This window comes from Hypanus sabinus, chromosome 8, assembly GCF_030144855.1.
Source record: "Hypanus sabinus isolate sHypSab1 chromosome 8, sHypSab1.hap1, whole genome shotgun sequence".
In the NCBI taxonomy this organism is placed as follows: Eukaryota; Metazoa; Chordata; class Chondrichthyes; order Myliobatiformes; family Dasyatidae; genus Hypanus; species Hypanus sabinus.
This window is the reverse complement of record NC_082713.1, coordinates 48,608,051-48,631,442: the sequence shown is the minus strand read 5'-3', so window position 1 is coordinate 48,631,442 and position 23,392 is coordinate 48,608,051. Positions and strand designations below refer to the sequence as shown.

The window sequence follows — 23,392 nt, the reverse complement described above, 5'->3', positions numbered from 1 at the left end:
CTGCTCGACTTGGTGAGACCTTCACTCACACTAAATGTTTCACTTCAGTTGAAACATCACTGAGGTAGCGAATGATTAACAATTCATTTTAGCATTTTTGTATTGAGTTCCCAGCTACTAATATTTGACAAGATTTTATGACTTAAAAAAATTAAATTTCAGGTTGTTTCTTGAAAAACATTTTTGCATCCAGGACTCGATCAAATATTGCTGGCTGGATTGGTCTTGGTATTTTTAACAAGGTTTTGTTATACATGTTGTAAATTAAAGAAAGAAAGCATTAATATTTAACAAGTGCCCTGGATCTAAGTGCATGGAATACTGATCTTCACTTCTCATCTTGTGAGTCTTACAGTTCATGCTAATTTATCTCAAGTCATATCAGAGAGGAACATCTTTCAGTGAATTTAATTAGATTTAATGCAAAGGACACAGAAAATAATGAACCTCCATCTTGTCTATCAGCTAAATCTCCTTAGCCTTCCAAGAAAGTAAAGACGCTGGTACCCTTTCCTTGTGATTGCACCTATGTGCTGAGCCCAGGACAGGTCACCCAATGTGTTAACGCACAGGAATTTAAAGCACGTTGGCAGCTGCTAGCATTTTTGCTGACAGCCTGATCTTCAGACCAAAAACAAATGTATTCTTGAAGGCTTGAATTTATATCATATGTGTGACAATATGTGTGGGGCTTTTCAAATTAAGTCTTGGCTACCTGTCTCTAGAGTACTGTTGGGAGATACTGTGGCTGAACTTATATGAATTCCAGATATTTATTAAAATTCCAAACAGGTCAATGCAAAACCCTTGAGCCCAGCAAACACTTGAATCAGAGAGCACAACTAATTCTTTTTGAAATGGGCAGCTTTGTGTTGAAGCTGGGGAATACTGTGCGGGATGTGAAATGTGATTAAGATCAGAGCTATGCAAGAGAACTGCATGGATGACCAGGGTATTAAGACAAGAAATAAAGGAAGTTTAACTGAAGTAGCTGGCTGTCAGCTATCTGAAAACAAAAAATGAAAACACAAACTGAGCAATTAACCGGAGATGAAATCAAAACAAGAAAGAGAAAGGTTTGAACAAACAGTAATTCTATTATATTGAAACAAAAAGCCATGATAAAGGCTGTTGAAAGTCTGAAGTTCAAAATACATTTATTATCAAAGCATGCATGCAGAAAGCAACCCCGAAATTAGTCTTCTCTGAGATCCTTGTCCGTACAGATGTCAAGGAACTAAAAAACAGTCTGAGAACCAGAGGCACAGAGGCAGAAGGTACAGACCTAAATAATCCACTCTGGAAACAGCTCAATTTCAGGGACAATGAATAACTTGTGAAAAGCCCCTCAGTCATTCATTAGTAATTATTAAATGATTCATCAGGGTATCATATCACTGGTTTACTTAGTTTAGCTGTTTCATAACCATTAGACAAGATGCAACAAAAACAATGGGTTCTGTAGCTGCTGGAAATCCAGAGCAGCAAACACAAAATACTGGAGGAAGTCAGCACGTCAGGCAGCATCCATAAAGAGGAATAAGCGCTTCATCACGACTGGAAAGAAAGGGAGAAAAAGCCAGGATATGAAGGTAGGGAGAGAGGAAGGGGTACAAGCTGGCAAGTGATAGGTGGAACCTGGGGAGGTGGGGACATAGGTGGGTGGGAGAGGGAAGAAGGAAGTGAGAAGCTGAAAGGTGAGGAGTGGAAGAGGTAAAGGGCTGTAGATGAAGGATGCTGATAGGAGAGGCAGGATGTATATACCATGTCTCCCTATTACTCTGATGTGGAGTCCAAAGTATTTTTGAAATGGGAACTTTAGTTTTGCATTCCCATATGAATGTCACACACATCATTCAAAGATCCTTCTGCACTCATGTGGCAGCAATTCAATGCATAAAAATCATTTAGACATGGTGAAGAGGTTCAGTTGCTGTTCAGACCAAACATCAGAAAGGGAAAGAAATGTGATCTAAGTGACTTTGACCATGGAATGATTATTGGTGCTAGATGGGGTGATTTGAGTATCTCAGAAACTGCTGACCTCCTGGGATTTTCACACACCACAGTGACTCTCATACAGTAGCGTTCATATCTATGGTGATAAAGTGCTTTGAGAGGTTGTTCATGGCAGGAATCAACTCCTGCCTCAGCAAGGACCTGAACCCACTGCAATTTGCCTGTCACCACAATAGGTCTATAGCAGACATGATCTCACTGGCTCTTCCCACAGCCTTGGATCACTTGGACAATACAAATACCTATATAAGTATGCTGTTTATTGACTACAGCTCAGAATTGAACAGAATCATTCGTACGGTTCCAATCATAAAACTACAGAACCTGGGTATCTGTACCTCCCTCTGCAACTGGATTCTTGAATTCCTAACCAGAAGACCTCTGTGGATTGGAAATAACATCTCTACCTGATTGACAATCAACACTGGCAATCCTCAGGGCTGTGTGCTTAGCCCACTGCTCTACTCTCTCTACACCCATGACTGTGTAGCTAAGCACAGCTCAAATGCTAGCTATAAATTTGCTGATGATACAAGCATTGTTGGCAGGATCTCAGATGGTTACAAGAGGGTGTATAGGAGCGAGATATACCAGCTAGTTGAGTGACGTCACAGCAAAAACCTTGCACTCAATGTCAGTAAGACCAAAGAACTGATTGTGGACTTCAGAACGGGTAAGGTGAGGGAACACACACCAGTCCTCATGATTTCTCAGACGTGGAGAAATTAAGCAATTTCAATTTCAAGTTCCTGGGTATCAATATCTCTGAGGAATTAACCTGGTCCCAACATATTGATGCAGCTATGAAGAAGGCAAGACGGTGGCTATATTTTATCAGGAGTCTGAGGAGATTTGGTATGTTCTCTATAGCACATGCAAATTTCTATAGATGTACTGTGAAGAGCATTCTAACTGGGCATTCTAACTGCCTGGTATGGCGGAAGGGTGTGGTGGGTTGGCTGCTACTGCACAGGATCAAATTTAGCTGCAGAGTGTTGTAAAATTAGTCAGCTTCATTATGGGCTTTAGCCTCCATAGTATCCAAGATATCTTCAAGGAGCAGTGCCACAAAAAGGCAGGGTCTGTCACTCAGGACCCGCAGCAACCAGTGCTCATCACTACCATCAGGGAGGAGGTACAGAAGCCCCAATTTTACACGCCCCAATTTAATGCAAATTTGGATATAACACAATGAGTAATTGGACTCCATGTCCATGTCAATCCACACTCTCCCTTCTCCAGCCTTGTATCCCTTTTGCCAATCAACTTCCCAGCTCTAGGCTTTATCCCTCCCCCTCCTGTCTTCTCCTATCATTTCAGGTCTCCCCCTCCCCCTCTCAAATCTCTTACTATCTCTTTTTCCGTTAGTCCTGACGAAGGGTCTCAACAAGATGCTGCCTGGCCTGCTGAGTTCCACCAGCATTTTCTGTGAGTCATTGGACTTTTTTTTTGCTCAAAATGCAACAAACTGCTAGAAAAATAATGGGGTTTCACTGTATATACACACACGTGTATATACTTACTGTAATTCAGTTTTCTTTCTATATTATTATGTATTCCATTGTTGGTTGGCATCTGTCTGCGTCGAAGGAAAATGGGTGATGATCATAAATCATAAGACCTAGGAGCAGAATTAGGCCATTTCCCACTATCTCCCTGTAACCTTTGATGCCATGTCCAATCAAGAACCTATCAATCTCCGCCTTAAATACACCCAACAACCTGGCCTCCACAGCTGCATGTGGCAACAAATTCCACATATTCATCACCATTTGGCTGAAGAAAATTCTCCACATCTCTGTTTCGAAAGGGCACCCCTCTATTGTGAAGCTGTGCCCTCTTGTCCTAGACTCTCCCACCATGAGAAACATTCTTTTCACATCTATTCTAGTCTGGGCCTTTCAACATTCAAAAGGTTTCAATGAGATCCCCCCCCATCCTTCTGAATTCCAGTGAGTACAGACCCAGAGCCATCAAATGTTCCTCGTATAAATCTTTAATTCCTGAAATCATCCTTGTGAACCTCCTCTGGACCCTCCCCAATGTCATCACATCTGTTTTAAGATGAGGGGCCAAAAATTGTTCACAATACTCAAGGTGAGGCCTCATCTGTGGCTTATAAGGCCTCAATATCACACCCTTGCTCTTGTACTCTAGACCTCTTGAAATGAATGCTAACATATAATTTGCCTTCCTCACCACCGACTCAGCTGGCAAGTTAACCTTCAAGTGTTCTGCACAAGGACTCCCAAGTCCCTTTGCATCTCAGATTTTTGGATTTTTTTCCTGTTTAGAGAATAGTCCACACATTTATTTCTGCTATCAAAGTCCATGACCATGCATTTTCCAACATTGCATTTCATTTGCCACTTTCTTACCCATTCTACTAATCTGTTTAAGTCCTTCTGTATCCTACCTCTTTCCTCAACACTACCTGCCCCTCCATCAATCTTTGTATCATCTGAAAACTTGGCAACAAAGCCATCTTTCCATCATCTACATCATTTAAATACAACATAAAAAGAAGTGGTTCCAACACTGACCCTTGTGGAACACCACTAGTCACTGGCAGCCAACCAGAAAAGGATCCTTTTATTTCCACTCATGCCCTCCTACCAATCAGTCAATGCTCTAACCATGTTAGTAGCTTTCCTGTAATACCATGGGCACTTAACTTCGTAAGCAGCCTCATGTGCAGTACCTTGTCAAAGGCCTTCTGAAAGTCCAAACATACAACATGCACTGCATCCCCTTTATGTATTCTACTTGTAATTTCCTCAAAGAATTCCAACAGGTTTTTCAGGCAGGATTTTCCCTGAAGGAAACCATGCTGACTTTGTCCTATCTTGTCCTGTGTCACCAAGTACTCCATCACTTCATGCTTAACAATTGACTCTAACATCTTCCCAACCACTGAGGTCAGGCTAACTGGTCTATAATTTCAATTCTGCTGCCTTCCTCCTTTCTTAAAGAGTGGAGCAACATTCGCAATTTTCCAGACCTCTGGCACCATACCAGAATCCAATGATTTTTGAAAGATCATTTCTAATGCCACCACAATCTATAGCACTACTTCTTTCAGAACCCTAGGGTGCAGTTTATCTGGTCTGGGTGACTTATGCACCTTTAGGTCTTTTTGCTTTTTGAGCACTTTCTCTCTTGTAACAGTAAATGCACTCACTTCTCTTCCTTCACACACTACAACATCAGGCATACTGCTAGTGTCTTCCATAGTGGAGACATGCAAAATACTCACTTAGTTCATCAGCCATCTCCTTGTCCGCTGTTATTTCTCCTACTTTATTTTCTAGCAGTTTTATGTCCACTTTAATTTCTCTTTTATTTTTAACATACTTGAAAAAAAACTTTTACTATCCACTTTGATATTATTTGCTAGCTTTCTTTCATCCTTTCCCTTCTAATGATTTTTTTTTAGTTGCTCTCTGTAGGTTTCTAAAAACTTCCCAATCGTCTATCTTCCCACTAATTTTTGCTTTGTTGTATGCTCTTTCTTTTGTTTTTACAATAGCTTTAACATCCTTTGTCAGCCCCAGTTGCACTATTTTACCATTTGAGTGTTTCTTAATTTTTGGAATACATATGTCCTGCACCTTCCTCCGTTTTCCCAGAATCACATGCCATTGTTGCTCTGCTAACATCCCTACCAGCAGCTCCTTCCAATTTATTTTGGCCATCTCCTCTCTCATACCACAGTAATTTCCCGTACTTCACTGAAATACTGCTACACAGACTTTACATTCTCCCTATCAGATTTCAAGTTGAACTCAATCATATTGTGATTATCATCATCAGAAACCTGAGCTATAGGTCTGGAGATCCTGAGATGCCCAGTCATCAAGATCCCCCTCTCAGCCTCACCAGAGCAGTCCACAAGAAAGCTTACGAGGCAATATGTATGGCATTGGCTTGGCTGCAGGAGCTGCCGGAAGGATATTCAATTACATCCAGCTACCTTAGGGGCTCCACTCTGGATTTGTTGTCTGCATTTATCCTTCATCTCTCCGGCCGCTGCCCATAGGGCAGTGGGGCTATTTACCCATAGCTGGAGACCCATATTGCATTGTACTGCTGCCGTGTAGTTTACAAATTCCACAGCCAATGCCGGTGATATTAAACCTGATTCTGATTCTCCAGGGTTTACAGAGAACAGTGCGCAAAACCAAAAATACCCAGTGAATGGCAGTTCTGTGAGTTACCGTGGTGACAGAAAGTTTGTGAAACCTGTAGGGTTTTCTCTATTTCTACATAAATTTGACCTAAAATATTGTCAGATCATCACACGCAAGTCCTAAAACTAGATAAAGAGAACTCAATAAATAAATAACACAAAAAACATTATACTTGTTCATCTATTTATTGAGAAAAATGATCCAATATTACATATATTTGTTGGAAAAAGTATGTGAAACTCTAGGATAATGCCTTCTATAAAAGATATTTGTAGTCATGTGTTCCAATCAATGAAATGAGATTGGAGGTGTGGGTTGTAGAGGTGCCCTGCCCTATAAAAAAGACACACAAAGTCAGGTGCGTGTGTTACTTGGACTGAGTTCCTCCAACATTTTTGTGTGTGTTGCTCGGATTTCCAGTATCTGCAGACTTTCTCTCTTTTGTGACACAAAATCAGGTTACTGAAGATAGCCTTTCTCAACAAAGATCTATTTATGTGCAACATGGCTCAATCAAAACAACTTTTAGAGGACCTTAAAAGAATTTTAGAGATGCATGAAGCTGGAAAAGTCTACAAAAGCATTTCTAAGGTCTTGAGTGTTCATCAGTCCACAGTATGAGAAATTGTCTACAAATTGAGGAAGCTCAGTGCTGTTGCTACTCTCCCTAGGATGGGCATCCTGCAAAGGTCACACCAAGAGCACAATGTGCAATGTTGAAGGAGGTGAAAAAGAACCCAAGAGTAATAGCAAAAGACCTACAGAAATCTCTAGAACTCGCTAAAGTCTCTGTTCATTTGTCCAATAAAACAAAACCTGAATAAGAATGGTGTTCATGGAAGGACAACATGGAAGAAACCACTGCTCTCCAAAAAAAATTACTGCATGTCTCAAGTTTGCAAAAGACCATTTGGATGTTCTACAACACTTCTGGGACAATGGTCTATGGACAAATGAGACAAAAGTTGAACTTCCTGGCAGAAATGCACTTTGATATGTTTGTAGGGAAAAGGGCACTGCACACCAACACCAAAACCTCATCCTAACTGTAAAGTATAGTGGAAGGAGCATCATGGTTTGGGGTGGCTTTGCTGCCTCAGGCCCTGGCCAACTGGCAATCATTGAGGGAACAATGAATTTAAAATTGTATCAAGGCATTTTACAGGAGAATGTCAGGGTAGCAGTCCAACACCTGAAGCTTATTAGATAATGCAACAAGACAATAATCCAAAGGATAAGAGTGAATCAACAACAGAACGATTTAAGAAGAAGAAAATCTGTGTTTTGGAATGGCCGAGTCAAAGTCCTGACCTTAATCCTACAGAAATTTTGTGGAAGGATCTGAAGCAAGCAGTTCCTGCAAGAAAGTCCACCAACAACCCAGTGTTAAAGCAGTTTTGTAGGGAGGAATGGCCTAAGATTCCTCTAAGCTGATGTGCAGGTCTGATAACAGCTACTGGAAACATTTGGTTGAAGTTATTGTTGTATGAGGGGGTCACATCAGTTACAGAAAGCAAAGTTTCATATACTTTTTCCAACAAATACATGTAATATTGGATGACTTTTTCTTAATACATAAATGAACAAGTATAATGTTATTTGTGTTATTTATTTAATTCTGTTCTCTTCATTCAGTTTTAGATCTGATCACATTTTAGATCATATTTATGCAGGAAGAGAGAAAATTCTACAGAATTCACAAACTTTTTAGCACCACTGTAGAATACCTTGTTAATGAGAGAGGTGAATAGCCAGATTAGTTCAAGATGATAGGAGGGTGACAGTAACTGAAGTAACCACATACTATAATAGTGGTGTGCAGAAGAGCACCTGTAAATGCACAACTCATCAAACCTTGAAGTGGATGGCTACAACAGCAGAAGATCACAAACATACACTCAATGGCAACTTTATTAGGTACAGTGCATACCCTATAAAGTGGCCACTAAGTGTATATCAGTGCAGGAAAAAATGACAGATACTAAAGAAAAATGTGAATTTTAGGTCTTCTACATTCCTGCAGTACCTCACGTGCAGAAATTGGCCCCATGCATTCTGCAGGTGCACTATAAGACTATTTCTGAGTGGATACATCACAAAAAGTAATGTGCGCAAAGGCAATTCTGGATGGAATGAACTTTACTGCATACGCTGTGCTGGTGGGTAAACTTGCATTCAGTTTGCTGGACTGGCTAGAGTTAGAGACGTTGGGGCTCAGCCTTTTAAATAAGTTATACCACTAATAACTGTTCAGTATATTAGATTTTTTTCCCAAGATGCACCTTCAGTACATGAACAACTCGTGGAGGCTTTTGTTGGATGCATCAACGCACTCTAATCTAGTAAGCATCTGGTGAACTATAGACACCTCAGACTATGAGGAGGAATACCTTCCCATTCCTGAATAAACTGGGCAATGAATAGAAAGAAACTTCAAAATCAACATCAGCATTCATTTCAGAAGACTAGAATATAAAAACAAGAAAGTAATGCTGAGACTTGGAAGACGTGTGGAACATGGTGAGCAGTTTTGGACTCTAAGAAATAATGCTCTGTCATTGGAAAGGGACCGGATAATCCTCAGAATGAAAGGATTAAGGTATGAGGAGTGTTTGATGGCTATGGGCTTGTGCTCACTGGTGTTTCAAAGGTGAGGGGGTGGGGGATCTCATTGAGACCCACTGAATATTGAAAGGACTAGATAGAGTGGATGTGGAGAGGATGTTTCCAGTGGTGGGGAGCCTTGGACCAGACTCAGAGTACAATGATGTTCCTGTAGAACAGAGATAAGGAGGAATTTATTTAGCCAAACGGTTCTGAGTCTGTGGAATTCATTGCCACAGACAACTCTGAAGGCCAGCCCATATCCACGATGATAAAGCAATACCAAATCGGACGGATAGGACATGACACGCAGATGCCAAAGTTACGTCTCACAAAATAGATCCTTTACTTCCAGTAAAAGGAAGATCAGTGAGCCCCTTGTGGGGAAAGAAAATGCTTGAAAGATAAAATCAGCCTGAAGAAATTCAATATTATATCTAAAAACTGGGAAGACATTATACTCAATAAATACACCTGGAGGAAATCTATTCGATAGTGACCTTTGCTGTGCACAGAGAACAAGTGACAGCTGTGAAAGGAGAGACTGAACAAACAAGACCGAACCACTAACCACGGCCACCACATACTCTTGCCCACACTGCACCAGAGTATGTGGATCCTGAATTGCCTCCGGACAATCCACTAATATACAACCCTTTAGGAGAGCATCATGCACAACTTGAGTGATTACACTGCACTGGGTGTAATTAAAGTGAAGATCGATAGGCTTTTGGTTAGTAAGATCATTAAAAGGTTACAGGAAGAAGGCTGGAGAATGGGGTTGAGAGGGAAAATAAATCAAAGTTGTTCAAATGGTAGAGTAGACAGGATGGGCCTACATTTGATCCTCTGTCTTGTGGTTTCTGTCTCATCAATGCGGGGTCAATGTTCTCTTTGCTGGTAGCATCGGTACAGGTGGAGTTTCATTAATATTATCCCTAATCCTTCTCTGACTTTACAATCAATCCATCACTGGGTACAGGAAACTAAGTCAGAGAGGCACGAGTTCTAAAATACTGTTATCATGTATTTGCAATATCATCTCCTTAAAATTGCAGGTTACAGTTATTTTAAAAACCCTAAAATGGTGCATTATTATTTGCTTAGGAATCAATAAATCCAACGTGTAGTGAGATGTTCAAAGTGAAAATTAAGTTTACCTTCTTAGGCACATAGACACAGGTGCATTGAAAATCTTACTTGCAGCTGGTCATGGCCACATATCATTCACAAGAAAAACAAAAGTTAAAGATAGATTATGCTGAAGTTTTACAAGAAAGCACAAAAAAACTCCATTTTAGTGTGAAGTGATGAAAGTGGTCACTGTGCTGCTCTATTGTAGTGATTAGGATATGCCATTTGGTTGAAGAACTGAATGGTTGAAGGGAACTATTTTTGAGCCTGGTGGTGTGGGACTTTGAACTTCTGCACCTCCTGCCTGATGGAAGCTATGGCCTGGATGGAAGGCGTGACCTGGATGGTGGATTTCTTTGATGATGAATGATGCTTTCTTGAGGCAGTCTCTCTCTAGAACCAAAGTGCTACAATGCAAGCAACTTCTCTGCATTTTCTTTACACTAACACATCCTTCCTATTGTGTACCAACCACAATGCCCCTATTGTGGCCCAGGCTATAAGATCTCTGCTACAATTATTCCCACAAAACTAAATGCTTTGCTTCTTTTTCTACTCCCTATATACCCATGACTGTGTGGCCAGATTCATTTGAAAGTCTGCAGGTGACACCTCTGTAATGAGTCAAATCGCAAATAATGGTGAATCAGAGAACAGAAAGGAGTTAGAGAGCCTAGTGGCAGGGTGTCATGGCAACAATCTTTCTCTCAATGTCAGCAAAAAAAAAGATCTTTGACTTCAGGAAGTGGAACAGTGCACATGCTCCTATTTAGATCAATGGTGCTGAGGTCAACAGGATCAAAAGCTTTAAGTTCCTAGGGATAAATGTCACAAATTTCCTGTTCTGGTTATAGATTCTGTAGCCAAGAAAGCTCACAGGCATTTCTTCCTCAAGAAGTTAAAGAAGTCTGGCATGTCCCTATCAACCCTCACCAATTTTTATCAAGTTACCATTGAAAGCATCCTATCCAGATGCATAGTGGCTTCGCATGGCAACTGCTCTGCATGTGACTACAAGAAACTGCAGAGAGTTTGGGCATATCGCAACACATCAAGAAAATGAGGCTCCCCTCCATGGACTCTTGTCTATATTTCTTGATGCCAGCATAATCAAAGACCCCCATCCATCCTGGGAATTCTCTCTTCTCCCCCTTTGCTTGAGGGCAGAAGGTACAAAAACCTGGAAGCACATACCACTAGGCTCAAGAACAGTTTCTATCCAGTTGTTATAAGACTATTGAACAGTTTCCAGATGAAATCTTTACATCAAAAATATACCTTGTTATCTTGCATCTTATTTTTGTCTTTGCAACAGTTTCTCTGTAACTATAGCAATTTATTCCGCATTCTGTTATGTTCTGCCCTTGTACTACCTCAGTGCTCTGTTGTAATTTAATGATGTGTATGGAAGTTATGCAGAACACATTTTCCACTATACTTGTGACAATAAGTTCATGTGACAATAATAAACCAGTTTACCAATTTCAGAGTGATTGTGATCAACAATTATATATTAATTGGAGTGCACTTTTACAGAAATGAGATTTAACTGATCATGAGTTGACTGGATTTAACTGTGTCTTGTGACCCTAAATTCATATCACAAGAGACAATTGTTTTTATCATATGATGTAGTGTGAAACATGAAAAACAAGTTGTGAGCAAATGTAAAACAGGCAGTGAGCCCTTGACAAAGTAGTAATTATTATTTAGTGATTCGACATTTCTCAGCACTTGTATGCAGTATATTTTCACCTTCACAACTGTGTTAATATATTTGTATGATATACATTTATTTGCTGATTCAAAAGAGCCATAGACATTTTAAAATTATTTATTTTAAATACCAATGAAAATATAAGTATATGGTCTATTGCCATATAATATGGGATTTAATATAATAGCTGTGTTAAATCATTAATATTTCCAAAATCTGAATAACTGATTTCAACAAGAATTCTGCCTGAATAGCCATTGCATATTGCTGGCCATACACATTCTTATATCAGAAGGAAGAGATTTTCCTTTGATGTGTGTATTTGAGCAAGAGAGAGAGGTGAAAGGGCCAATCTCCCATCTCCCTCTTAAACAGATATACTGTTTTGGATACTGTTGGGGGAGATGTCTCATCAGGGGAAGGCAGCAGCAGCCAAGTTCATGGCACCATGGGTGGCTCTGCGGCACAGGAGGGAAGGAAAAGGAGTGGGAGAGCTATAGTGATAGAGGATTCAATTGTAAGGGGAATATATAGGCGTTTTGGCGGCTGCAAATGAGACTCCAGGATGGTTTGTTGCCTCCCTGGTGCAAGGGTCAAGGATGTCTTTGAGTGGCTGCAGGACATTCTGGAATGGGAGGGTGATCGTGGTGCACATAGGTACCAACAATATAGGTAAAAAATGGAATGAGGTCCTACAAGGTGAATTTAGGGACTTAGGAGATAAACTAAAAAGTAGGACCACAAAGGTAATAATCTCTGGATTACTACCAGTGTCACGTGCTAGTCAGAGTAGAAATAGGAGGATATTTCAGATGAATACGTGGCTTGAAAAATGGTGCAAGGGGGAGGGATTCAGATTTCTGGGGCATTGGAACCAGTTCTGGGGGAGGTGGGACTGGTATAAACAGGACGGTCTGCACCTGGGCTGGACTGGAACCAATGTCCCAGGGGGAGCGTTTGCTATTGCTGTTCAGGAGACTTTAAACTAATGTGGCAGGGGGATGGTAACAAGTGCAGAGAGACAGAGGGGTGTAAAATGAGGGTAGAAGCGAAAAGTAGTAAGGTGAAAAGTAAAAGTGGCAGGCAGGCAAATCCAGGGCAAAAAGCAAAAAGGACCACTTTTCAACATAATAGTATAAGGGCTAAGATTGTTGTAAAAACAAGCCTGAAGGCTTTGTGTGTCAATGCAAGGAGCATTTGTACAAGGTGGATGAATTGAATGTGCAGATAGTTATTAATGAATATGATATAGTTGGGATCACAGAGACATGGCTCCAGGGTGACAAAGGATGGGAGCTCAACATCCAGGGATATTCAATATTCAGGAGGGATAGACAGGAAAGAAAAAGAGGTGGAGTAGCATTGCTGGTTAGGGAGGAGATTAACGCAATAGAAAGGAAGGACATTAGCCTGGAGGATGTGGAATCGATATGGGTAGAGCTGCATAACACTAAGGGGCAGAAAACGCTGGTGTGAGTTGTGTACAGGCCACCTAACAGTAGTAGTGAGGTTGGGGATGGCATTTAACAAGAAATTAGAAATGCGTGCAATAAGGGAACAGTAGTTATAATGGGTGACTTAAATCTACATATAGATTGGGTGAACCAAATTGGTAAAGGTGCTGAGGAAGAGGATTTCTTGGAATGTATGCGGGATGGTTTTCTGAACCAACATGTCAAGGAACCAAATAGAGAGCAGGCCATTCTAGATTGGGTATTGAGCAATGAGGAAGGGTTAGTTAGCAATCTTGTCGTGTGAGGCCCCTTGGGTAAGAGTGAGCATAATATGGTGGAATTCTTCATTAAGATGGAGAGTGACATAGTTAATTCAGAAACAAAGGTTCTGAACTTAAAGAAGGGTAACTTTGAAGGTATGAGACATGAATTAGCTAAGATAGACAGGCAAATGATACTTAAAGGGTTAACGGTGGATATGCAATGGCAAGCATTTAAAGATCGCATGGATGAACTACAACAATTGTTCATCTCAGTTTGGCAAAAGAATAAACCAGGGAAGGTCGTGCACCCATGGCTGACAAGGGAAATTAGGGATAGTATCAAGTCCAAAGAAGAAACATATAAATTAGCAAAAAAAAAAGCAGCACACCTGAGGACTGGGAGAAATTCAGAGACCAGCAGAGGAGGACAAAGGGCTTAATTAGGAAAGGGAAAAAAGATTATGAGAGAAAGCTGGCAGGGATCATAAAAACTGACTGTAAAGATACGTGAAAAGAAAAAAGATTGGTCAAGACAAATGTAGGTCCTTTACAGTCAGAAACAGGTGAATTGATCATAGGGAACAAAGACATGGCAGACCAATTGAATAACTACTTTGGTTTTGTCTTCACTAAGGAGGACATAAATAATCTTCCGGAAGTAGTAAGGGACCGAGGGTCTAGTGAGATGGAGGAACTGAGGGAAATACATGTTAGTAGGGAAGTGGTGTTAGGTAAATTGAAGGGATTAAAGGCAATAAATCCCCAGGGCCAGATGGTCTGCATCCCAGAGTGCTTAAGGAAGTAGCCCAAGAAATAGTGGATGCATTCGTGATAATTTTTCAAAACTCCTTCTGGGTTAGTTCCTGAGGATTGGAGGGTGGCTAATGTAACCCCACTTTTTAAAAAAAAGGAGGGAGAGAGAAACCAGGGAATTATAGACCGGTTAGTCTGACATCGGTAGTGGGGAAAATGCTAGAGTTGGTTATCAAAGATGTGATAACAGCACATTTGGAAAGAGGTGAAATCATCAAAGTCAGCATGGATTTGTGAAAGGAAAATCATGTCTGACGAATCTTATAGAATTTTTCGAAGATGTAACTAGTAGAGTGGATAGGGGAGAGCCAGTGGATGTGGTATATTTAGATTTTCAAAAGGCTTTTGACAGGGTCCCACACAGGAGATTAGTGTGCAAACTTAAAGCACACGGTATTGGGGGTATGGTATTGTTGTGGATAGAGAATTGGTTGGCAGACAGGAAGCAAAGAGTGGGAGTAAACGGGACCTTTTCAGAATGGCAGGCAGTGACTAGTGGGGTACCGCAAGGCTCAGTGCTGGGACCCCAGTTGTTTACAATATATATTAATGATTTAGACAAGGGAATTAAATGCAGCATCTCCAAGTTTGCAGATGACACGAAGCTGGGCGGCGGTGTTAGCTGTGAGGAGGATGCTAAGAGGATGCACGGTGACTTGGATAGGTTAGGTGAGTGGGCAAATTCATGGCAGATGCAATTTAATGTGGATAAATGTGAGGTTATCCACTTTGGTTGCAAGAACAGGAAAACAGATTATTATTTGAACCGTGGCCGATTAGGAAAAGGGGAGATGCAACGAGACCTGGGTGTCATTGTACACCAGTCATTGAAGGTGGGCATGCAGGTACAGCAGGCGGTGAAAAAGGCAAATGGTATGTTGGCATTCATAGCAAAAGGATTTGAGTACAGGAGCAGAGAGGTTCTACTGCAGTTATACAAGGCCTTGGTGAGACCGCACCTAGAATATTGTGTGCAGTTTGGTCCCCTAATCTGAGGAAAGACATTCTTGCCATAGAGGGAGTACAGAGAAGGTTCACCAGATTGATTCCTGAGATGGCAGGACTTTCATATGAAGAAAGACTGGATCGACTAGGCTTATACTCACTGGAATTTAGAAGATTGAGGGGGGATCTTATTGAAACGTATAAAATTCTAAAGGGATTGGACAGGCTAGATGCAGGAAGATTGTTTCTGATGTTGGGGAAGTCCAGAACGAGGGGTCACAGTTTAAGGATAAAGGGGAAGCTTTTTAGGACCGAGATGAGGAAAAACATCTTCGTACAGAGAGTGGTGAATCTGTGGAATTCTCTGCCACAGGAAACAGTTGAGGCCGGTTCATTGGCTATACTTAAGAGGGAGTTAGATATGGCCCTTGAGGCTAAAGGGATCAGGGGGTATGGAGAGAAAGCAGGTACAGGGTTCTGAGTTGGATGATCAGACATGATCATACTGAATGGCAGTTCAGGCTCAAAGGGCCGAATGGCCTACTCCTGCACCTATTTTCTATGTTTCTATTTTTAATTCTTGTGAAGATTACTAGCCTTTATTTAACATGTTAACTCTATACCACTGTGAAACTTTCCCCCTGCATTGGTTATGCAATATTGCTTAATTAGATTAGCTGCCTTTAGGGTCTTAAGAGACACATAACTTCAAATTGTGTTTTCAGCTAGAAGTGTTAAGTGAGGACTAGCTGCTTCTTGGATGAAGGGAACTCTGGAGAATGGTGCACATTTAAAGTTATTGCACCTTTTACTCACGCTGAGCCATATACATAATTTAGTAACTTCTTAAAACTTAAAATTGTGGAGATGCTGGAAATTTGAAGGAAGAGAAAATACTGGAACACTCAATATGTCAGACATAATCTGTCAGATTTCTTGAAGAAGTAAACTAATGTTTCAATAACCTTAATAACACATATTCTTAAATATATCTTCATGTTTTTACTGTGATAGTAAAGTGAAATGCTGTATGAGAAGATCCAACAATGAGGGACGGCAGAAGCAGTGTATGTGTATGCCCGTGGAAGGATGGTCAAACTGGCCTTTGATATCTATCAAGAGTTCTGAACTAACAGAATTTGTTCTACTTTGCCAGGAATCCATGGTCCTGTTGTCTAAATTAATCAGTTTATTATCCACAGATGCGTTTTGAAAACGTGGGCCTCAGATTAATTAATTGATCTTGGCTGTGACACTCATTGTTTTATTAACTCTAGGCTTTTAAGCCCTTATATCTTCTGAAAGGCAAAAGTGAAAGAAGAGAATTCTGAAACAGGAGAAAATCTGCAGTTGCTGGAAATCCAAACGACATAGACAAAATGCCAGAAGAATTCAGCAGGCCAGGCAATATCTATGAAAAGAGTAAAGAGCTGACTTTTCAGGCTAGACCCTTCATCAGTCCCGATGAAGGATCTTGGCCTAAATATTGACTGCTTTTTCTTTTTCGTAGATGCTGCCTGGCTTGCTGAGTGCCTCCAGCACTTTGTATGTATTGGTAGGATTTCTCGTTGATGTTGTTAGCTCTTTTTATGCAACACACCCACTGTGAGAATAGACTGGATGGAAGGTTAAGATGAGCCTCCGAAGGACCGGGCAGTGTTTATCACTCACTGCAGGATCAGATCAGTCCAGGACAGAGCAGTTGCCATTCCAGGCTGAAATGCAAACTTTTGGGATACTTCATATAGCACAACCATAGAAGTTCAAGTTAATCCTCATGGACAAGCTGGATCATCTTATGTGCTTAAGAACAAATATGAACTCTGTATATGTGCTTTCTTGATCACCACATCAGTATGGAGGGACCAGAAGGGGCTGCTGGTGGCTTGGATGTGATGTACAGTGGATTGTGATTATGTATATTCAAGGCAGAGATTGATAGGTTCTTGATTGGACATGGCATCAAGGGTTGTGGGGAGTAGGCCGGGAACTGAGGTTGAGAAAAAGAAAAGATCAGCCATAATTAAATGCCGGAGCAGACTCGATGGGGCAGATGGCCTAATTCTGCTGCTATGTCGGAATCAGAATCAGGTTTATTATCACCAGCACGTGACATCAAATTTGTTAACTTAGCAGCAGCAGTTGAAAGCAATACATAATCTAGCAGAGAATAATAATAATAATAATAACAATTAAAATAAAAAATAATAATAAACAAGTAAATCAATTAGATTGAAAATAATAATAGATTTAAAAATGTGCAAAAACAGAAATACTGATGTATAGGCTTCTGTACCTCCTACCTGATGGTAACAGTGAGAAATGGGCATGCCCTGGGTGCTGGAGGTCCTTAATAATGGACGCTGCCTTTCTGAGTCACTGCTCCCTAAAGATGTCCTGGGTACTTTGTAGACTTGTACCCCAGATGGAGCTGACTAGATTTACAACCCTCTGCAGCTTCTTCCAGTCCTGTGCAGTAGCCCCTCCATACGAGACAGTGATGCAACCTGTCAGAATGCTTTCCACAGTACAACTATAAAAGTTTTTGAGTGTATTTGTTGACATGTCAAATTTCTTCAAACTCCTAATAAAGTACAGCCACCGTCTTGCCTTCTGTATAACAATATTGATATGTCAGGACTGGGTTAGATCCTCAGAGATCTTGACACCCAGGAAAATGAAATTGCTCACTCTCTCCACTTCTGATCCCTCTATGAAAATTGGTATGTGTTCCTTTGTCTTACCTTTCCCAAAGTCCACAATCAGCTCTTTCGTCTTACTGATGTTGAGTGCCAGGTTGTTGTTGTGGCACCATTCCACTAGTTGGCATATCTCACTCCTGTACACCCTCTCGTCATCACCTGAGATTCCACCAACAATGGTTGTATCGTCAGCAAATTTATCGATGGTATTTGAGCTATGCCTAGCCACATAGTCATGTGTATATAGAGAGTAGAGCAGTGGGCTAAGCACACACCCCTGAGGTGCGCCAGTGTTGATAGTTAGTGAGGAGGATATGTTTTCATCAATCTGCACAGATTGTGGTCTTCTGGTTAGGAAGTCGAGGATCCAATTGCAGAGGGAAGTACAGTGGCCCAGGTTCTGCAACTTCTCCATCAGGATTGTGGGAATGTTGGTATTAGATGTTGAGCTATAGTCGATGAGCAGCATTCTGACGTAGGTGTTTGTGTTGTCCAGGTGATCTAAAGCCGTGTGGCGTGCCACTAAGATTGTGTCTGCCGTTGACCTATTGTGGCGATAGGCAAATGGCAATGGGTCCAGGTCCTTGCTGAGGCAGGAGTTCAGTCATAACCAACCTCTCAAAGCATTTCATCACTGTTGATGTGAGTCCTACTGGGTGATAGTCATTAAGGCAGCCCACATTATTCTTCTTAGGCACTGGTATAATTGTTGCCTTTTTGAAGCAAGTGGGAATTTCCGCCCATGGCAGTGAGAGGTCTTATGTCCATAGCTTAGTCCAATGATTCACATCACAAGATTCTCATTTCGCATTATACTTTAAACTGTTATTCCTTATGGAATAAATGATAACATCAGTTTGAAGTACTTCCTGACTCTGGCAGCCAAGGGAGCTGAAGCAACATGTTCCTCTTGCTCTGTGTTTGTAGTTCTGGTCTCATATTTGATGACTGATTGTGTTGTGCAACAGTGTCAAAAGCTTTGCTGTAGTTGGCACTCAATAATTATCTCATGACATGGCATATAATTACTCCTGCGTAATGCAGGACATGTAATTTGTGACTAATCAGGATCAGAATTAGGTTTATTATTACTATCTTATATGATGTGGAATTTACTGTTTTGCAGCAACAATACAAATAATAGTGCTAAATTACAAAATATTAATAGTGCTAAAATGTAATAATGTGGATGTGTTCATAGATCCATGTAATGTATGTTATGTACATACATGTCTGATGTATGACATAGGCCTGGAACATTTAATATGTGATGAAAGTTCCATGACGTGGCATGTGACCTGTGGTGTGTTGTGTGGCTTGAGATGTGCTTGAGTCCTGGTTCTATCTGTCACTAGAGTATATTATGTGCTATTCAAGGTTTGTGCCTTGCAGAGAGCTCTTCTTATCTCCACCAATTTTAGTGCAGGACATTCAGATTTAGACAGTAATTGTAGAAAAATGTTTTATCCTTTACATTGCCAGAACAATAATTGTATGATGTATTATTGTATTAGGTGGAGGGGTGGGGTTGGACTGCGGAAGGGACTGCACAGTGAGAATAGACTTGTACAATCGGGAGTGACCATACGATGGGAATGGGTTTGTGTAGTGAGTTTGGGACTGTACATTGGGAATAAGATTGTATATTTGGGGAATGATTGTTCATTGAGGATGGGATTGTACAGTGGGATTCGGATAGTACTCCTGGAATGGAATTGTGACTTGGGAGTTGTAGTACATGCTGTAGAAGTGCAGATGGGATTGAAAAGTGGATGGCAGGGTTATGCAGCGTCTGCTGAACCGGTGTGCATTGTGTATTGGATCTGTGCTTTGCCTGTTGGGGCTGTGGATGGAGGAGTTGACAACATCTGTGATGGCCTGATGTGTCATGTACCAATTCCCTTCAGTATCATCAGTAAGATGAATATTTCTTTCCAAAAGTATTTTATGAAAATCTCAAGCAAGAAATAGAAAAAATAAATGAGAAATTTGAAGCAATCTCAAACTTCCTCTCAATTCTTTTTCCCAGATAGTTATTAAAATGGATCTTGATGCTGAGCCCTGTGATGCAGCTAATGTTGCCTAGTTACTGTCACTATAGCAATATACAAGTCTGGTTTAAATTGTAATGCAAACTCTCACCTTGAAACTACACTGTGACATAATTTATATGAATGTTAAGTGTGTTCAGCTGAAGTGGAGGTCATAGTTTTGTTAGAATAAATTGGTAAGACCTTTGGTAAAATAGTGAAAGTGAAGTTGCAAACAAACATGTTCATATTAACTTACAAAACTGATTTAAGGTTTTTGAGGTCAGTGAACATAAACAGAGAAACAAACAGAGAAGGCTGTTAGTATTCCCATTCCTTCAAGGATCTGTGATTGATTTACTCAGATTCCACTCAGCCCTGAACAAATTCCTGAGGGAGTCAAACAGCCACCAATTAAGTCTGTAAGCATCCTGTCCACACATTTCAATTACACACTGATTGCAATGCATTGGCTAGAATATACACAGTGGTTAAGATGTTACAGTAAGAAAACTAAAAGCTGCCTGGAAGGCTCTGATCAAAAGTGTTTGGGACAGTCCTGGAAGGTGATGAGACGTTTATGAGCTTCCAAAACGAAAAGGGGAAAGGAGGCAGTTTTCAGAATCAAAAATAAGTGAAAATCAAGGGTAAATTTCAGTAAGTGTGGAAAATTAGTTAATGAGGTTTTAAAGGAGCAGGTGACTGTGCAATAAGATAATTCTTACTAAAGGAGCAGGTGCCTGGGCAGAGGGTCATTCACAATGTTGGCTGTCTCAAAGAGAGAAGGATGCTGCCTGGTTTATTGAAAGGATTGAACGCAGGAATCAGGATTATGTATAGCATGTTTGAAGGTGGTATGGAGGAATGAATAAGACAATGCCACAAACAAAAATGTTATTTCATTTGATAAATGGAATCCAAATTGTTTTCAATTAACCTCAGCAGAATATGCCCCATGTTTTCTTTATGGAAAACATCCAAAGTGTTGCATTTTAATTCCCCTTCTCCGCAAAATATTTAGTGCATATCCCACAATAACACAAGGATAAACATAGGAATTATTTCTGGCATCACAATGCTCTGGGAGTTTTTAGGTTCGTTAACATTTTTGACTTTCATTTAGAACTGTTTTTAATGCTTACAAAATACTCACAAAATATTTAATCATAACAGGCTGGCAAATACGATTAAAGATATTTCTTGACATGTTGGCTTAGAACATTCTAATTCCATTTTCTTTATCTTAAAATCACCCTTCCAATGTTAGGGAAGACATGTTTATGAAATGCAATGTAGTCTCTGACAACTTGTTCATCACCCCTTAGCTGCAATTGCTTCAACCTGTGACACATGCCATATGTAGCATGTGACATATGCCGACAACAGTGACAGATAGACATCAGACAGAAACACTTTTAAAAGCCATAGCATCACACATCACATCTCACACATCATATCTGAAGCACCCCTTTTAGTATTAAAGTTGTGATTCTTAAAGTTGCTGCTCCTGGCCTTAAATGGACTGGAAGCCTCAAAAACAAGTTTCAGAACTGGAATCAGGTTTAATATCACTGGGGTGTGTCATAAAATTTGATGTTTACTCTAAATATATATAGTTGTGGCGACCCATTTCCTAGCGTATCCGAACCGACTCACAATTAGATAGCCTATGGGGGTTTGCGAGCACAGAGCTTTGGAGCCTCTGCGCCGTGGGGGGCCGGTTGACAGAGGCTTAAAAGTGAGGCTGAAGTTTTCGAATAAAGTTTTTTCCTTCGACTGCAGTTACTGACTCCGTGTCGTAATTTTAGCGCTGCGTGTAGCACACCGCTACATAGTAAAAAAACCTATAAATTATGGTAAGAAATTGTATATTGACAAGGTGGGAGAGATTAAAGGGGAGACGCTGTATCACCAGTCAGGGAAAATGTCACATCAGTGTTCAGTCAGGTCAGACTGGAGAACTCATCTAGAGAGACTTTATGGGAGGAACTGATGAATAAGAAATGTATGATCACGCTAATGGGACGATATTACCATGCAATAGTCTACTGGATTTTGATAAACAAATTTGTAGAGAGACGGCAGACCGTTGTAAGAAACATAGGGTTGTTATAGTAGGTGATTTTTAACTTTCCACTTATTTACTGCAACTCCCAAACTGTAAAAGGACCAGATGGGATAGAATTTGTCAAGTGTGTTCAGGAATATTTCTTTACTCAGTACAGAGAAGTCCCAATGAAAGTGGATGCTGATTAATCTGCTCTTAGGGAATGAGTCAGGGCAGGTGACAGAAGTATGTGTAGGCGTACACTTTACATTTGGTGATCATGTTGTCATTAGTTTCAAAGTAAATATGGAAAAGGACAGGTCTGGTCCTTGGGTTGAGATTCTAAGTTAGAGGAAGGCCAATTTTATGGTATCAGAAAGGTTCTGGCAGGAAAATGTGTACTTGATGAGTAGGAGGCCTTCAAAAGTGAAATTTTGAGAGTACAATGCTTGTGCATGCCTGTCAGAATAAAATGTAAAGATAAAACATTCAGGGAACCTTGCTTTTAAAGTGATATTGACCATAAGACTATTAGGTATAGGAGCAGAATTAGGCCATTCCCACCATCGAGTTTGCTACACCATTTCATCAAGATTGATCCAATTTTCCTCTCAGCTCTAATCTCTTGTCTTCTCCTTGTATCCCTTGTGTCTGTAGAATTCCTTCTTCAGAGAATGAAAAATTCCCTCAGTTTTCTACCACACCGGTAGAGCTTGTTCGCTCCCATAAGTCAGTCAGTGGTATGTAAGGGGAAGTTGGGGGAGGTAATTCAGGAGGGCAAAGCTGACGACACAGCCCAAGTTGGGCGAATCCCTTCAATGCTTGGAAAAAGCACTTCACACTTCATGCAATACAATGCTATACAAAGTTCAACGGCCTCCTTTTTCTAGTGTCAAAGACTAAGAATGGATTCAACCAACTAAATACGGCCCTACTACGCATTGCCATACTGGGCTGAGAGACCGCTAACGAGATTGCCAAAAAGGCTGCTCAGTCACTGCCCACCACTGTGAGTGCTAGCCTTACACATTGTATGAAGTTCATTTCTTTTTAAAAATCATGACTTCTCGCAGAACCCCAGTTGTGAAACCCTGTTGTAAGCTATTAACTGCAACTTGCATTTATATTGGATCTTTAACGTAGTAAAAAAAAATCCTGAGCAGATTCACAGAAAATTTGACGGTGTAGACATACTAAGGATGAGCAAAACCTTGATCAAGGAGGTTGCTTTCAAGCATATATTAAAGGAGAAAGTGAGGCAAACAGGTTTAGGAGATAATTCTGGAGTTTAGGACCTGGGCAGTTGATCGATACCAGTGGAGGAGTTGATAAAATCATGGATTTCAAAATGCCAGCTAGGGAGAGTAGAGGAATCTCGGAGGTCTGTAAGAGCAGAGGAATGACCTAGCCTCTGAAAACCCCTCCTAGTTCATTGAAAGGTAAAGAAAACCAACATTTGAGTCCTCTTCCAGAC

At 40.6% G+C, this 23,392-nt stretch overlaps 1 protein-coding gene across 7 annotated transcripts in view; it reads left to right on the top strand.

Moving 5' to 3' along the window:
- The first annotated feature begins 1,437 nt into the window (after positions 1 to 1,437).
- Positions 1,438 to 23,392, top strand: part of LOC132398117 (uncharacterized) — a 163,503-nt gene continuing 141,548 nt past the window's right edge. For all 7 annotated transcript variants that reach the window (XR_009513551.1, XR_009513554.1, XR_009513553.1 and 4 more), the window contains exon 1: positions 1,438 to 1,592. The gene's annotated coding sequence lies outside the window, so the exon portion shown is untranslated. The remainder of the gene's footprint in view (positions 1,593 to 23,392) is intronic.